The sequence below is a fragment of the Oncorhynchus masou genome, chromosome 26 (genome assembly GCF_036934945.1).
Source record: "Oncorhynchus masou masou isolate Uvic2021 chromosome 26, UVic_Omas_1.1, whole genome shotgun sequence".
In the NCBI taxonomy this organism is placed as follows: Eukaryota; Metazoa; Chordata; class Actinopteri; order Salmoniformes; family Salmonidae; genus Oncorhynchus; species Oncorhynchus masou.
The window spans coordinates 6,517,982-6,532,212 of NC_088237.1; positions in this window are offsets into that span (position 1 = coordinate 6,517,982).

The following is a 14,231-nucleotide window of genomic DNA, read 5'->3' on the forward strand; positions in this document are numbered from 1 at the left end:
GACTGGCGGCACTGGCGGCGCTGGGCAGACTGGCGGCGCTAGGCAGACTGGCGGCACTGGGCAGACTGGCGGTACTGGTGGCGCTGGGCAGACTGGCGGCGCTAGGCAGACTGGCGGCACTGGGCAGACTGGCGGCACTGGGCAGACTGGCGGCACTGGGTAGACTGGCGGCACTGGCGGCGCTGGGCAGACTGGCGGCGCTGGGCAGACTGGCGGCACTGGGCAGACTGGCGGCACTGGGCAGACTGGCGGCACTGGGTAGACTGGCGGCACCGGCGGCGCTGGGCAGACTGGCGGCGCTGGGCAGACTGGCGGCACTGGGTAGACTGGCGGCACTGGCGGCGCTGGGCAGACTGGCGGCACCGGCGGCGCTGGGCAGACTGGCGGCACTGTCACGCTCTGACCTTATAGATCCTTATATATTCTCTATGTTTGGTTAGGTCAGGGTGTGACTCGGGTGGGAGAATCTATGTTTTTTATTACTTTGTTGTTTTTGCCTAGTGTGGTTCCCAATCAGAGGCAGCTATCTATCGTTGTCTCTGATTGGGGATCATATATAAATTGTGATTTTCCATTTGGGTTTTGTGGGGAGTTATTTTCTGTTTAGCTGTTTTGTTGCCTGACAGAATTGTGCACTTTAGTTTTTTCTACTTTGTTATTTTGTTGCGGTGTTCAGTTTATTAAAAATCATGAACGCCTACCACGCTGCACCTTGGTCTCCTTCTTCAACCCACGAGAGTCGTTACATACATTTTCAAAGTATATCAGGTATATAAATACTTTGTGATAAAATAAAGAAAATTATATGGCCTCATTTGCATACATACACTGAGTGTATTTGCAGACATTACTAAAATATATAAAAAGGGGAGGAAAGGCTGCAACCACCAAAATCTTGCTCTGTCTAGGCCTACCTGTGCTCGCCTGTGATGTCTCGACTGCTGCCTCATTAATTATTCATTACTGTTTTTGTCACATTCTGTTGCATAATTCAACAAGTGTATCAAGAGAAGGATACCCATGTGATTTAAAATCAAAATGCTTGCCTCTAGATTACACGTATCTACACATACTTTACATCGTTTGCGAGATCAGACATAATATCACTATAATCCAAGTTGTCCTTTTCGTATGTTACTATAATTTCAGCGCGTCTAATTTGTACAAATGTTAACTGTATCAAGTCCTTACTTTTTTCAAATGCACTGTGAGAAAGCTAACTCTGTGCTTCCTCACTTGTCCTATTTTACAGTATACACGGTGATATACTGTAATTGCTTGATCACCTCAACAAATATTCATTTTGGTTGAGTGTGTTAGCTGTGTTTGATCTATTTTAAATAAAGATTGGAAATAAATGACAGAAGACACGAGAAGAAAATCAGATACAGTTTATTAGTTATGTTGCTGGTCTCAAGCAGTACTTACACATGTTTGTTTGAGATCTGTCTTGTAGCATGTGGAGGGACGTGGCCACCAAGCACACAGTTGACCATGGTCTGCTCATTAAGAAGGGACACTCCATTACTAATTGGGGGGAAAAGAGTTTCTGCTCTAGTCCAGCTCTTTAAAAGTATTCTATATATTCCTGTATCGTACAGGTTATAGTATCTAACCTGTTATTGTAGAGTTGTTTACTTTGCTAAGTGTTTAATGGCTTAGTTTAACAAACGGCCTCCAATATCAAGTGTTTCCTGTCACCTGGTCTCTGCCACATTATAAATGCTCAGGCGTAGAGCTTTATGGGGGATTAAGATGGCAGCTTGTCTCTGCAGGGGGTATGTTAGAGTTGTTTTGAGCCCTAGGGGCTAGTCAGACTGGTCTTTATAGTCATTTGACTCGTTTTTTATCTGTTTATTATTTAGTTTGAGCCTGGTTCGGTATGGTGTTGGAGGATTTGTATGTATTGTACATACCTGCACCTGCTTCTTCAAGAGCCTTAAAATAAAAACCTTGCACTGCATCTTCTGCTCCCTGCCCCTCTTTGCTCACCAACACCAGCCAGACAGCTTGAACCATCCAGGGCAAGTAAGGGGTAAAGTAAGTAAAATCAACACCCATCAAAACAAAGTTCTCTTTCTTCTCTTTCTTGTGATGTAAGTGTTGAGGCGGTGCATTTAATCCTGACCAAGCGTTGTCGTTCTTTTACATGCATCCAAAAGCCAATGTGTTCCATTGAGCCTTTTCAGCCATTACTGGAGTGTGTCTGTCAGGTCTTTACAAACGTTTCCTCAGTCATTACGTCAACGGGGCGAAACAAACGGTACAAGCAAGAAAGAGTCGCCAGAGTAAGGTTAAATAAATCAATCAGCGAGATTTAAGTGACAAGTGGATTTTGCACCCATCAATCAGAGGGAAAAGACGTCTGAAAAGTTGATATCCTCATGTGGGAACTGATAGTTTACAGTAGCTACTGCATTTATGGATGGATGCTATGCTGAAAGAAAGTATTACAATGGCATGTATTATCAAATGGTTGAAAGGCCAATGCTGCCAAAGACAAATTCATTGGTGTAACTTTAGAAAGACTCAAATGAGCCGTTGTGTTTGAAATGCCAAGGCCGATTTCTGGTTCCAGTTCGCCCCTGAGAAAGACACAATGTCATAGACCTTGAAGAGGAGACATTGACGTTATATACTGTAAAGTGTTGACAATCTCTGTCACCCGTGCTCAAGTCGTTTTCAAGGTGAGATGCCATTGTCTGAGAGTCGGCTGTGTGTGTCTTTGTGTGTGTATGTGCCCGGGTGTCTGTCTGTCTGGGTGAGTGTGATTGTACACTCTTAGAACAAAAAGGGGTGATCTAGAACCTAAAAGGATTATTTGTCTCTTTTTCCAAGAGCTTATGTGCATACGCTCTCAGAGTGTATGACTGAGAGGGTGGTAAGTGCATCACGTCCTCCTCTACTGATGCGTCAGCGTGTCAGAGCCCTCACACTCCCATCAAACTCTCGTCTCTGTGACGAGGCTGAGTCACAGAGGCCATAGCCTGTGTCACATCTCTGTCTCTCTCCTATCACAACACAAGCTGCTTCAACATCAGGCCAGCTGCCAGCCAACGCTGCCACACAAGTCACTGTCAAAGACACAGAAACACATAGAAAGAAAGGCGGGTGGAACTCACACAAAGCATCTTAACTGGAAGTCTGTTTTCAAGAAATAAAAAGAATAGTTTGATCATTTACACATCAAAGAAAAATGTGTAGCCAAACAAAATTTTCTTTAAATGCATAAACATCTTGACAGCTTTACGAAATGAGATATTAAAGCCACACAATACAGGCTTTCAATCCACACCAAAGACCATAACTATACTGAACAAAAATATAAGCGCAAGATATAAAGTCTTGCTTTCATGAGCTGAAATAAAACATCCTACACATTTACATATGCACAAAAAGCCTATTTCTCAAAGATTTGGTGCACAAATTTGTTTTACATCCCTGTTAGTGAGCATTTCTCCTTTACTAAGATAATCCATCTGATTAAACAGAATGATCATTACACAGGTGCACCTTGTGATGGGAACAATAAAAGGCCACTCTTAAATCTGCAGTTTTGTCACAAATGCCTCAAGTTTGGAGGGAGCGTGCAATTGACATGCTGACTGCAGGAATGTCCACCAGCACTGTTGCCTGAGAATAGAATCTTAATTTATCGCACAATTGGCCCAGCGTCATCTGGGTTTGGCCGGAGTAGGCCGTCATTGTAAATAAGAATTTGTTCTTTTTTATTTATTTTTTATTTCACCTTTATTTAACCAGGTAGGCTAGTTGAGAACAAGTTCTCATTTGCAACTGCGACCTGGCCAAGATAAAGCTTAGCAGTGTGAACAGACAACACAGAGTTACACATGGAGTAAACAATTAACAAGTCAATAAGACAGTACAAAAAAGGGGAGTCTATATACATTGTGTGCAAAAGGCATGAGGAGGTAGGCGAATAATTACAATTTTGCAGATTAGCACTGGAGTGATAAATGATCAGATGGTCATGTACAGGTAGAGATACTGGTGTGCAAAAGAGCAGAAAAGTAAATAAATAAAAACAGTGTGGGGATGAGGTAGGTGAAAAAGGGTGGGCTATTTACCAATAGACTATGTACAGCTGCAGCGATCGGTTAGCTGCTCAGATAGCACGTTTGAAGTTGGTGAGGGAGATAAAAGTCTCCAACTTCAGGGATTTTTGCAATTCGTTCCAGTCATAGGCAGCAGAGTACTGGAACGAAAGGCGGCCAAATGAGGTGTTGGCTTTAGGGATGATCAATGAGATACACCTGCTGGAGCGCGTGCTACGGATGGGTGTTGCCATCGTGACCAGTGAACTGAGATAAGGCGGAGCTTTACCTAGCATGGACTTGTAGATGACCTGGAGCCAGTGGGTCTGGCGACAAATATCTAGCGAGGGCCAGCCGACTAGAGCATACAAGTCGCCGTGGTGGGTGGTATAAGGGGCTTTAGTGACAAAACGGATGGCACTGTGATAAACTACATCCAGTTTGCTGAGTAGAGTGTTGGAGGCAATTTTGTAGATGACATCGCTGAAGTCGAGGATCGGTAGGATAGTTAGTTTTACTAGGGTAAGTTTGGCGGCGTGAGTGAAGGAGGCTTTGTTGCGGAATAGAAAGCCGACTCTTGATTTGATTTTCGATTGGAGATGTTTGATATGAGTCTGGAAGGAGAGTTTACAGTCTAGCCAGACACCTAGGTACTTATAGGTGTCCACATATTCAAGGTCGGAACCATCCAGGGTGGTGATGCTCGTCAGGCATGCGGGTGCAGGCAGCGATCGGTTGAAAAGCATGCATTTGGTTTTACTAGCGTTTAAGAGCAGTTGGAGGCCACGGAAGGTGTGTTGTATGGCATTGAAGCTCGTTTGGAGGTTAGATAGCACAGTGTCCAAGGACGGGCCGGAAGTATATAGAATGGTGTCATCTGCGTAGAGGTGGATCAGGGAATCGCCCGCAGCAAGAGCAACATCATTGATATATACAGAGAAAAGAGTCGGCCCAAGAATTGAACCCTGTGGCACCCCCATAGAGACTGCCAGAGGACCGGACAGCATGCCCTCCGATTTGACACACTGAACTCTGTCTGCAAAGTAATTGGTGAACCAGGCGAGGCAGTCATCCAAAAAACCGAGGCTACTGAGTCTGCCGATAAGAATATGGTGATTGACAGAGTCGAAAGCCTTGGCAAGGTCGATGAAGACGGCTGCACAGTACTGTCTTTTATCGATGGCGGTTATGATATCGTTTAGTACCTTGAGTGTGGCTGAGGTGCACCCGTGACCGACTCGGAAACCAGATTGCACAGCGGAGAAGGTACGGTGGGATTCGAGATGGTCAGTGACCTGTTTGATGACTTGGCTTACGAAGACCTTAGATAGGCAGGGCAGGATGGATATAGGTCTGTAACAGTTTGGGTCCAGGGTGTCTCCCCCTTGGAAGAGGGGGATGACTGCGGCAGCTTTCCAATCCTTGGGGATCTCAGACGATATGAAAGAGAGGTTGAACAGGCTGGTAATAGGGGTTGCGACAATGGCGGCGGATAGTTTCAGAAATAGAGGGTCCAGATTGTCAAGCCCAGCTGATTTGTACGGGTCCAGGTTTTGCAGCTCTTTCAGAACATCTGCTATCTGGATTTGGGTAAAGGAGAACCTGGAAGGGCTTGGGCGAGAAGCTGCGGTGGGGGCGGAGCTGTTGGCTGAGGTTGGAGTAGCCAGGCGGAAGGCATGGCCAGCCGTTGAGAAATGCTTGTTGAAGTTTTCTATAATCATGGATTTATCGGTGGTGACCGTGTTACCTAGCCTCAGTGCAGTGGGCAGCTGGGAGGAGGTGTTCTTGTTCTCCATGGACTTCACAGTGTCCCAGAACTTTTTGGAGTTGGAGCTACAGGATGCAAACTTCTGCCTGAAGAAGCTGGCCTTAGCTTTCCTGACTGACTGCGTGTATTGGTTCCTGACTTCCCTGAACAGTTGCATATCGCGGGGACTATTCGATGCTATTGCAGTCCGCCACAGGATGTTTTTGTGCTGGTCGAGGGCAGTCAGGTCTGGAGTGAACCAAGGGCTGTATCTGTTCTTGGTTCTGCATTTTTTGAACGGAGCATGCTTATCTAAAATGGTGAGGAAGTTACTTTTAAAGAATGACCAGGCGTCCTCAACTGACGGGATGAGGTCAGTGTCCTTCCAGGATACCCGGGCCAGGTCGATTAGGAAGGCCTGCTCACAGAAGTGTTTTAGGGAGCGTTTGACAGTGATGAGGGGTGGTCGTTTGACTGCGGCTCCGTAGCGGATACAGGCAATGAGGCAGTGATCGCTGAGATCCTGGTTGAAGACAGCGGAGGTGTATCTGGAGGGCCAGTTGGTCAGGATGACGTCTATGAGGGTGCCCTTGTTTACAGAGTTAGGGTTGTACCTGGTGGGTTCCTTGATGATTTGTGTGAGATTGAGGGCATCTAGCTTAGATTGTAGGACTGCCGGGGTGTTAAGCATATCCCAGTTTAGGTCACCTAAAAGAACAAACTCTGAAGCTAGATGGGGGGCGATCAATTCACAAATGGTGTCCAGGGCACAGCTGGGAGCTGAGGGGGGTCGGTAGCAGGCGGCAACAGTGAGAGACTTATTTCTGGAGAGAGTAATTTTCAAAATTAGTAATTTGAACTGTTTGGGTATGGACCTGGAAAGTATGACATTACTTTGCAGGCTATCTCTGCAGTAGACTGCAACTCCTCCCCCTTTGGCAGTTCTATCTTGACAGAAGATGTTATAGTTGGGTATGGAAATCTCAGAATTTTTGGTGGCCTTCCTGAGCCAGGACTCAGACACGGCAAGGACATCAGGGTTAGCAGAGTGTGCTAAAGCAGTGAGTAAAACAAACTTAGGGAGGAGGCTTCTGATGTTGACATGCATGAAACCAAGGCTTTTTCGATCACAGAAGTCAACAAATGAGGGTGCCTGGGGACATGCAGGGCCTGGGTTTACCTCCACATCACCCGCGGAACAGAGAAGGAGTAGTATGAGGGTGCGGCTAAAGGCTATCAAAACTGGTCGCCTAGAGCATTGGGGACAAAGAATAAGAGGAGCAGGTTTCTGGGCATGGTAGAATATATTCAGGGCATAATGCGCAGACAGGGGTATGGTGGGGTGCGTGTACAGCGGAGGTAACCCCAGGCACTGGGTGATGATGAGAGAGGTTGTATCTCTGGACATGCTAGTTGTAATGGGTGAGGTCACTGCATGTGTGGGAGGTGGGACAAAGGAGGTATCAGGGGTATGAAGAGTGGAACTAGGCGCTCCATTGTGAACTAAAACAATGATAACTAACCTGAACAACAGTATACAAGGCATATTGACATTTGAGAGAGACATACAGCGAGGCATACAGTAATCACAGGTGTTGAATTGGGAAAGCTAGCTAAAACAGTAGGTGAGACAACAACAGCTAATCAGCTAGCACAACAACAGCAGGTAAAATGGCGTTGACTAGGCAACGGGGCCGACAGATAAAACATAAACAAGCAGAATGAGGTACCGTGATTAATGGACAGTCCAGCGTGCATCAGCTATGTAGCCAAGTGAAGAGTGTCCAGGGGGCAGGGAAGCTGGATTAGTGAGTGTTATTCAGGTAAAAAAAACTAACAATGACTAAATAGCTTGTAGCTAGTTAGCTAGTTAGCTTCTGGAGATTCTTGAGTGTGTTCTAAAAATTAAAAATAATAGCGATTCCGTATCACATTGGGTGAGGCAGGTTACCGGAAGGTATAAACAAATTAAAAATCGAAAAGAGATAAGAGAGTAAATACGGGACCAGTGAGTGTTTGGGACGAGGCGATTCAGACGGTTAGCAGGCCTGTGCTAACAAGCTAACAGTTAGTAGGCCGGGGCTAAACAAGGTAGCAGTTAGCGCACCGGGGCTAAACAAGCTGGCAGTTAGCAGGCCGAAATAGCAAGCAAGGAGATAGCAAGGGCTAGAGAGTTAGCCTTTGGGGGACGTCGCGATGGGGTGAGTCTGTTTATTCCTCTTCATGCGGTGACATCAATAGACCGGTCGTGGGTCCGGGTAATTGTAGCCCAGGAGTATGCTACGGTGGTAGGTATTGTATCCCAAGAGTATGCTACGGTGGTAGCACAGGTGCTCTGGCGGGGCTAGCTTCAGGCTAAGTGGGTGGAAGCGCTAGCCAGCAGTAATCGTCCGGGGTTGCGGTTTAGCTAAATAACTAGTTGTGAAGATCCAGCTGAAAGATGTTCCGTTTGCGGCGGGCATCCGGGGATAAAAAATAAATAGGTCCGTTATGCTCTGGTTAGAGTCGCGTTGTTCGAACTGGCGAGAGCTTTCCGAGCTAAAGGTTAGCTGATGACCGGTTAGCTGAAGACCGCTAGCATAGCTGGTAGTTAGCTGGCTAGCTTCAGTTGAGGGGTTCCGGTTCCGAAGTAAATATAAATACTAAATACTTTAGGGAAAAAAATAGCTACATTAGGTGAGGCGGGTTGAAGGAGAGTATTTGGAAGCTGAGGTTTAGCAAAATGTTTTAAAAGATATGCCAAGAAAAAATATGTAAAAACGAAAAAAGACGAAATATACACGGGACAAGGGACACGACACGTCTTACTGCTACGCCATCTTGGACTACTGACTTAACTGACCAGTTAAATAAAGGTAAAATTAAAAATAGAAACAATTTGGCAGTATGTCCAACCGACCTCACAACCGCAGACCACGTGTAACCATGCCAGCCCAGGACCTCCACATCCGGCTTCGTGAGGATTATTTCTGTCTGTAATAAAGCTCTTTTGTGGGGAAAAACTCATTCTGATTGGCTGGGCCTGGCTCCCCACTGGGTAAGCCTGGTTCCCAAGTGGTTGAGCCTATGTCCTCCCAGGCCAACCCAAGGCCGTACCCCTGCAATTCATGTGAAATCCATAGATCTGGGCCTAATTTATTTATTTCAATTGATTTCTTATTTCCTTATCCTGTCTGGGAACCTTGCCAACAGCCACTGAAATTGCAGGGTGCCAAATACAAATCAACAGAAATCTCATAAATCAAATCTTTCAAACATAAAAGTATTAGGCACCATTTTAAAGATTAAATTCTTGTTAATCCAGCCACTGGGTCTGATTTCAAAAATGCTTTACAGCGAAAGCTCCACAAACGATTATGTTCGGTCACCACTAAGTCACAGAAAAACCCGGCCATTTTTCCAGCCAAAGAGAGGAGTCACAAAAAGCACATATAGAGATAAATGAATCACTAACCTTTGATGATCTTCATCAGATGACACTCATAGGACTTCATGTTACACAATACAATGTATGTTTTGTTCGATAAAGTGCATATTTATATCCAAAAATCTCATTTTACATTGGCGTGTTAGGTTCAGTAGTTCCAAAACATGCAGTGATTTTGCAGAGAGCCACATCAATTCACAGAAATACTAATCATAAATGTTGATGAAAATACAATTGTTATACATGGAACTTTAGATAAACTTCTCCTTAATGCAGCCGCTGTGTCAGATTTCAAAAACATTTGACGGAAAAAGCATAATCTGAGTACGGTGCTCAGAGCCCAAAACAGCCAAAAGAAATATCCACCATGTTGCGCAGTCAACATTAGTCAGAATTAGCATTATAAATATTCACTTACCTTTGATGATCTTCATCAGAATGCACTCCCAGGAATCCCAGTTCCAAAATAAATGTTTGATTTGTTCGATAAAGTTCATAATTTATGTCCATACACGTTTGGTAAACAAATCGAAACGCGCGTGCAAGTCCAGCGGAAAGGTCCGACGAAAATTCCCAAAAGTGATATTACTGGTTGTAGAAACATATCAAACTATGTATAGAATCAATCTTTAGGATGTTTTTATCATAAGTCTTCAATAATGTTCCAACCGGAGAGTTCCATTGTCTGTAGAAAAGCAATGGAACGAGAGCTACCTCTCATGTGAAATGCGCGTGACCAGCGCGTGACTCCTCTGATTCATTCCCCTCTCATTCAGCCCCCCTTCATAGTAGAAGCGTCAAACAAGGTTCTAAAGGCGGTTGACATCTAATGGAAGCCTTAGGAAGGGCAACATAACCAATATCCCACTGTGTATTTGATAGGGGCTGAGTTCAAAAACTACAAACCTCAGATTTCCAACTTCATGTTTGGATTTTTTCTCAGGTTTTTGACTACCATATGAGTTGTGTTATACTCAAAGACATCATTCAAACAGTTTTAGAAACTTAAGAGTGTTTTCTATACAATACTAATAATTATATACATATATTAGCATCTGGGACTGAGTAGGAGGCAGTTTACTCTTGGCACGCTTTTCATCCAAAAGTGAAAATGCTCCCCCACAAAGAAGTTATATGAACTGTAACTCAGTAAAACTGTTCATTGTTGCATGTTGCGTTTATATTTTTGTTAAGTATATATTGACAAATTATACATACCCTAATTTTAAAACATGGGCAAGCATCCACTCTGGAGGAAAGTTTATTGTTCTACAGTAGGCCTGCATCTGTCAATCAACTGATGTCCCAAATCAGCTCATAAACTCAGCCAGGGAAACACAAACAGTAGCCTATTATCAATTTTTACACTTTCCATTATGTCACAATGGATTGGCTAACGGGTAGTCTATTCGAATATAATCAAATAAAGGGGCCAATGGCACTAGATTATCACCAGCTGATGTCTCGTTAAACCATCAATAGAGCTAAATTCACCCTCACAGGTGATCTCAATTGCAACCATTATTGGTCACCTCATTACCGCTCCCTAAAATATGATGTCGGTGTTAAAGCCGATTCATGGTCATTCTGGAATCTGCATTGGCAGTACAGCATTTACTGTGATGCGGCTTGTGCAAAAGTCAGGGCATTCATACGTCATGCTCTTCGAGGAGCAGAACTGTTGTGAAAGAAGTTGTCAAAGAAGTGAGTTTGTGTTTATACAGGATTTACTGCCCCCACCTACAGTCAACCAATCATATATGGAGCTATATGGAGCCCTCCACATTGTTACAAAATTTGTGAGGCGCACAGCGATGCGGTACAGAGCTTTCTTTGGCTTCTGGAGGCTCCGCAATGGTGTCACACCCTCCCTCCAGAGCCTGCGGTCCACATTTCCATATCAAGGATAAAACCAACGTTTGCCTTAATGTTAGTCCTGCTTACAACCAAAGTCTTTCAAGATATATTTGCCCTCTGCTTGGTATTGTAATTGGAACAACTTAGTGCATTTTGAACAGACTAAGGGTGATTTCTATTTGACAAGCACTCTGTACAATATTCCTTTATCTACCACGATAAATCTACTGTAGAAATTTACCCAAGACTTTGTATAAATGTTAACTAATGTTGGTGTAGCCAAGGTCCATGGTTGGTTATATTTGTCCCCAATGTTCTGAGCTCCCCGTTTAAAAAAACAACTTTTAGGGGGGGGTCAGAAACAGCAGGAAATCAGTTCCAAGTGATTTTAAATGTGGAAATCTGTTCCGAAGTATTCCCACGCATAATATAGAGACACGTGATCGTATGCAAATGTAAGCAAGGTTTGAAATTATTATGTTTTAGTCAAATATATATGTTTCGGCTTCTTTCAGTCACTTGCAGTCTACAAATGATTTGTAATTATGTTCCAGCCACCCGACCATCAACTCAAGAAAGAAATCGGCCAGTGGCTGAATCTAGTTGATGATCCCTGGTGTAGCCTATTGTTATTATTTTATTTGTTCCCTATTTATTTATCCAAAAGTGTCTGGTACAGTCATTTCTTATCAAGATCAGGGGTAAAATATCCCTGGACTGTCCATATTTTAAATGTATAAATAAATCAGCTCAATTGGGGTTTTTAATTATTAGTGCCAGAAGGACATAGACTGGTATTCAACCCATGCCAACCTGGTAGGCCACTGACCCTAACCACTAGACCACGATTTAACTGAATTCTTACCTTAGGATACACTTGACACTTTTCTGCTGTAACATAGTGGCTAAAAAAACGATTGTTGGTCATGTGTATGGCTGCATTTCAGATACATTTTTTGTGCATTTGAATTTTTGCGTAATAGCACCTAGGCCTAGCATTTGAGCGAGCGAGAGTGAAAATTATTTTGAATGGAGAACAAGCAATGATCCCAATGACTCGATAGAAAGAAAACTGCTCATTTTCAGGGACTCACCAGGGTCATTTGAATTTCCTATGCGGCAGGTAAATTCTCAGCATAAAAGAGTGATCAAGTTAAGATCCGTACTAAGCATAATCAACAAGTTAGCCAGCTAAACAACCAAAAATATTCAGGAACATTAAGAAAGCAATGTGTTTTTGGACTTTGAGTAAATTACAATGCTCATTTCAAGCTATCCTTTCTAAACGAAATAATAATAATAATAGTATTTCTGAATATTTAGGTAAGTTAGCTGGCTAACTCATCCATTCTGCTTTGTGGTATACCCCTCAGATGGTGCGCCTCTATATTTTTGTGTGACTGTTTTATTGTTGTTGTTATACCTGCCAGCTGACCAGGTGTAGAGTGGGGTGAGGGGAGGACGGAGAACCGACTTGGTGCCCTGTGGTGAGGAAGTTCATGGTCTATCATAGACTCTGTGTCAATCAGGGCACCAAAGGTTATTCCCTCTGTGTAACCTTGTTTTACCTCACCTGCTGTCTGCAGTCAAAGAGAAAATATACTGTAAGGCCCATGACAGAATGATATATAGGATTATAGTACCTAATAACCCAGAGCTTTTTCTGGTCAGGACAATGTCCAGTCCCTGATAATAAGAGGTGATATTTGGTGAGAGCTGGTTGTGAATAGAGACACAGTCCTTTTTCTACAAGGACAATATAAAGAGGCCTGGTGTAAAGAGGTCATTCAGGTCGTCTACTGTCACCCAGGGTGTCACACACAGAGCAGGCACTGTCCTGACTCCACTTCGGTAGGAATGCTAAGAATGGACATTTACATTCACAGTTGTGAATGGTGTTTTTTGTTCATTTGTTTGTTTTATCAATTGGACTCAGGCCAGGACCCGCAGAGGGTCTTTGTCATTGGTCAACACCAGTAGGCCTTTGTCATTGGTCAGAGCATGTTCTGTGAACTGTGAAAGAACCTATGAGCATCAGCAACATCATCAGCAGCTCTGCCATTATACTGGGCCAGGGCTACATTTCCTGCAACACGGCAGCTGCATTATCACACTTTACAATACCACAACACAGGGACATGAGCGGGTAAGCCTTCTCTTTCATACCATACAGTGCCATACCATACTAACCTACCTTCAATAGGTACACTACAGTCTTTCTGTTTCACTGAAAACCATGCTGTTCACCTTTGGTTCACCCGCCAACACCTGAGTATGTTTCCTGCTATATTGAAAACAGACAGTCCTTCTTGTGGGCAGATTTTGACATCAAACTTTGGCATTAAAGTCTGTCATTCTCTGGATTTATGGTGCTTTCAAGACAACTGTGGACTTGAAGGGGGAAAAAATAAGGTTGAATCATCAGGTCAGAGCTCTAGGAAGTTCCCGACTTAGAATTCTGAGTTGGATGACTGTTCAATATGGATTTTTCCAGTCAGAGCTTTTTTTTTAAGGTCCCAGATGTCTTGAACTCACTCAAGTCTGCAATTTCCCAGTTCTTTTTTTTAACTTGGCAAGTTGGTTAAGAACAAATTCTTATTTTCAATGACAGCCCAGGAACAGTGAGTTAACTGCCTTGTTCAGGGGTAGAACAACAGGTTTTTACCTGTTGATTTGAACTTACAACCTTTCAGTTACTAATCCTACACTCTAACCACTAGGCTACCCTGCCACCCCAGGGTAGTCTAACGCTGGATTGACAGCATGGCCAATGTATTCAAACTTTTTTTTGGCCCATTGGTGTTGAACGCTTATCCTTTTAAGATTGGAAAAGAGACCATTAAACCCAGACATGGAGCCACTCCAGTAAATAGCAGGCTAGTGATTGCTTTGCAACACTTGCAGTTAGCCACAGACTCCTTCCAAACCACTCATTGTTGAATTTGCGATTTCTGACTTGTTGTGTACTGTTTCTGTCCAATGGCCAATGAGCACCAATACGTTTAATCTATCATTTATCTTTATATGACAAAGATTGAAAATTATTTGCCAGTAGATTGTCAACGTGATTCATGATGATGACTGCTTGTCTAGCTTGCTAGCTAAGATTTTGAAAGTATGATGTTGACATGAGCAGTCCAGTCAA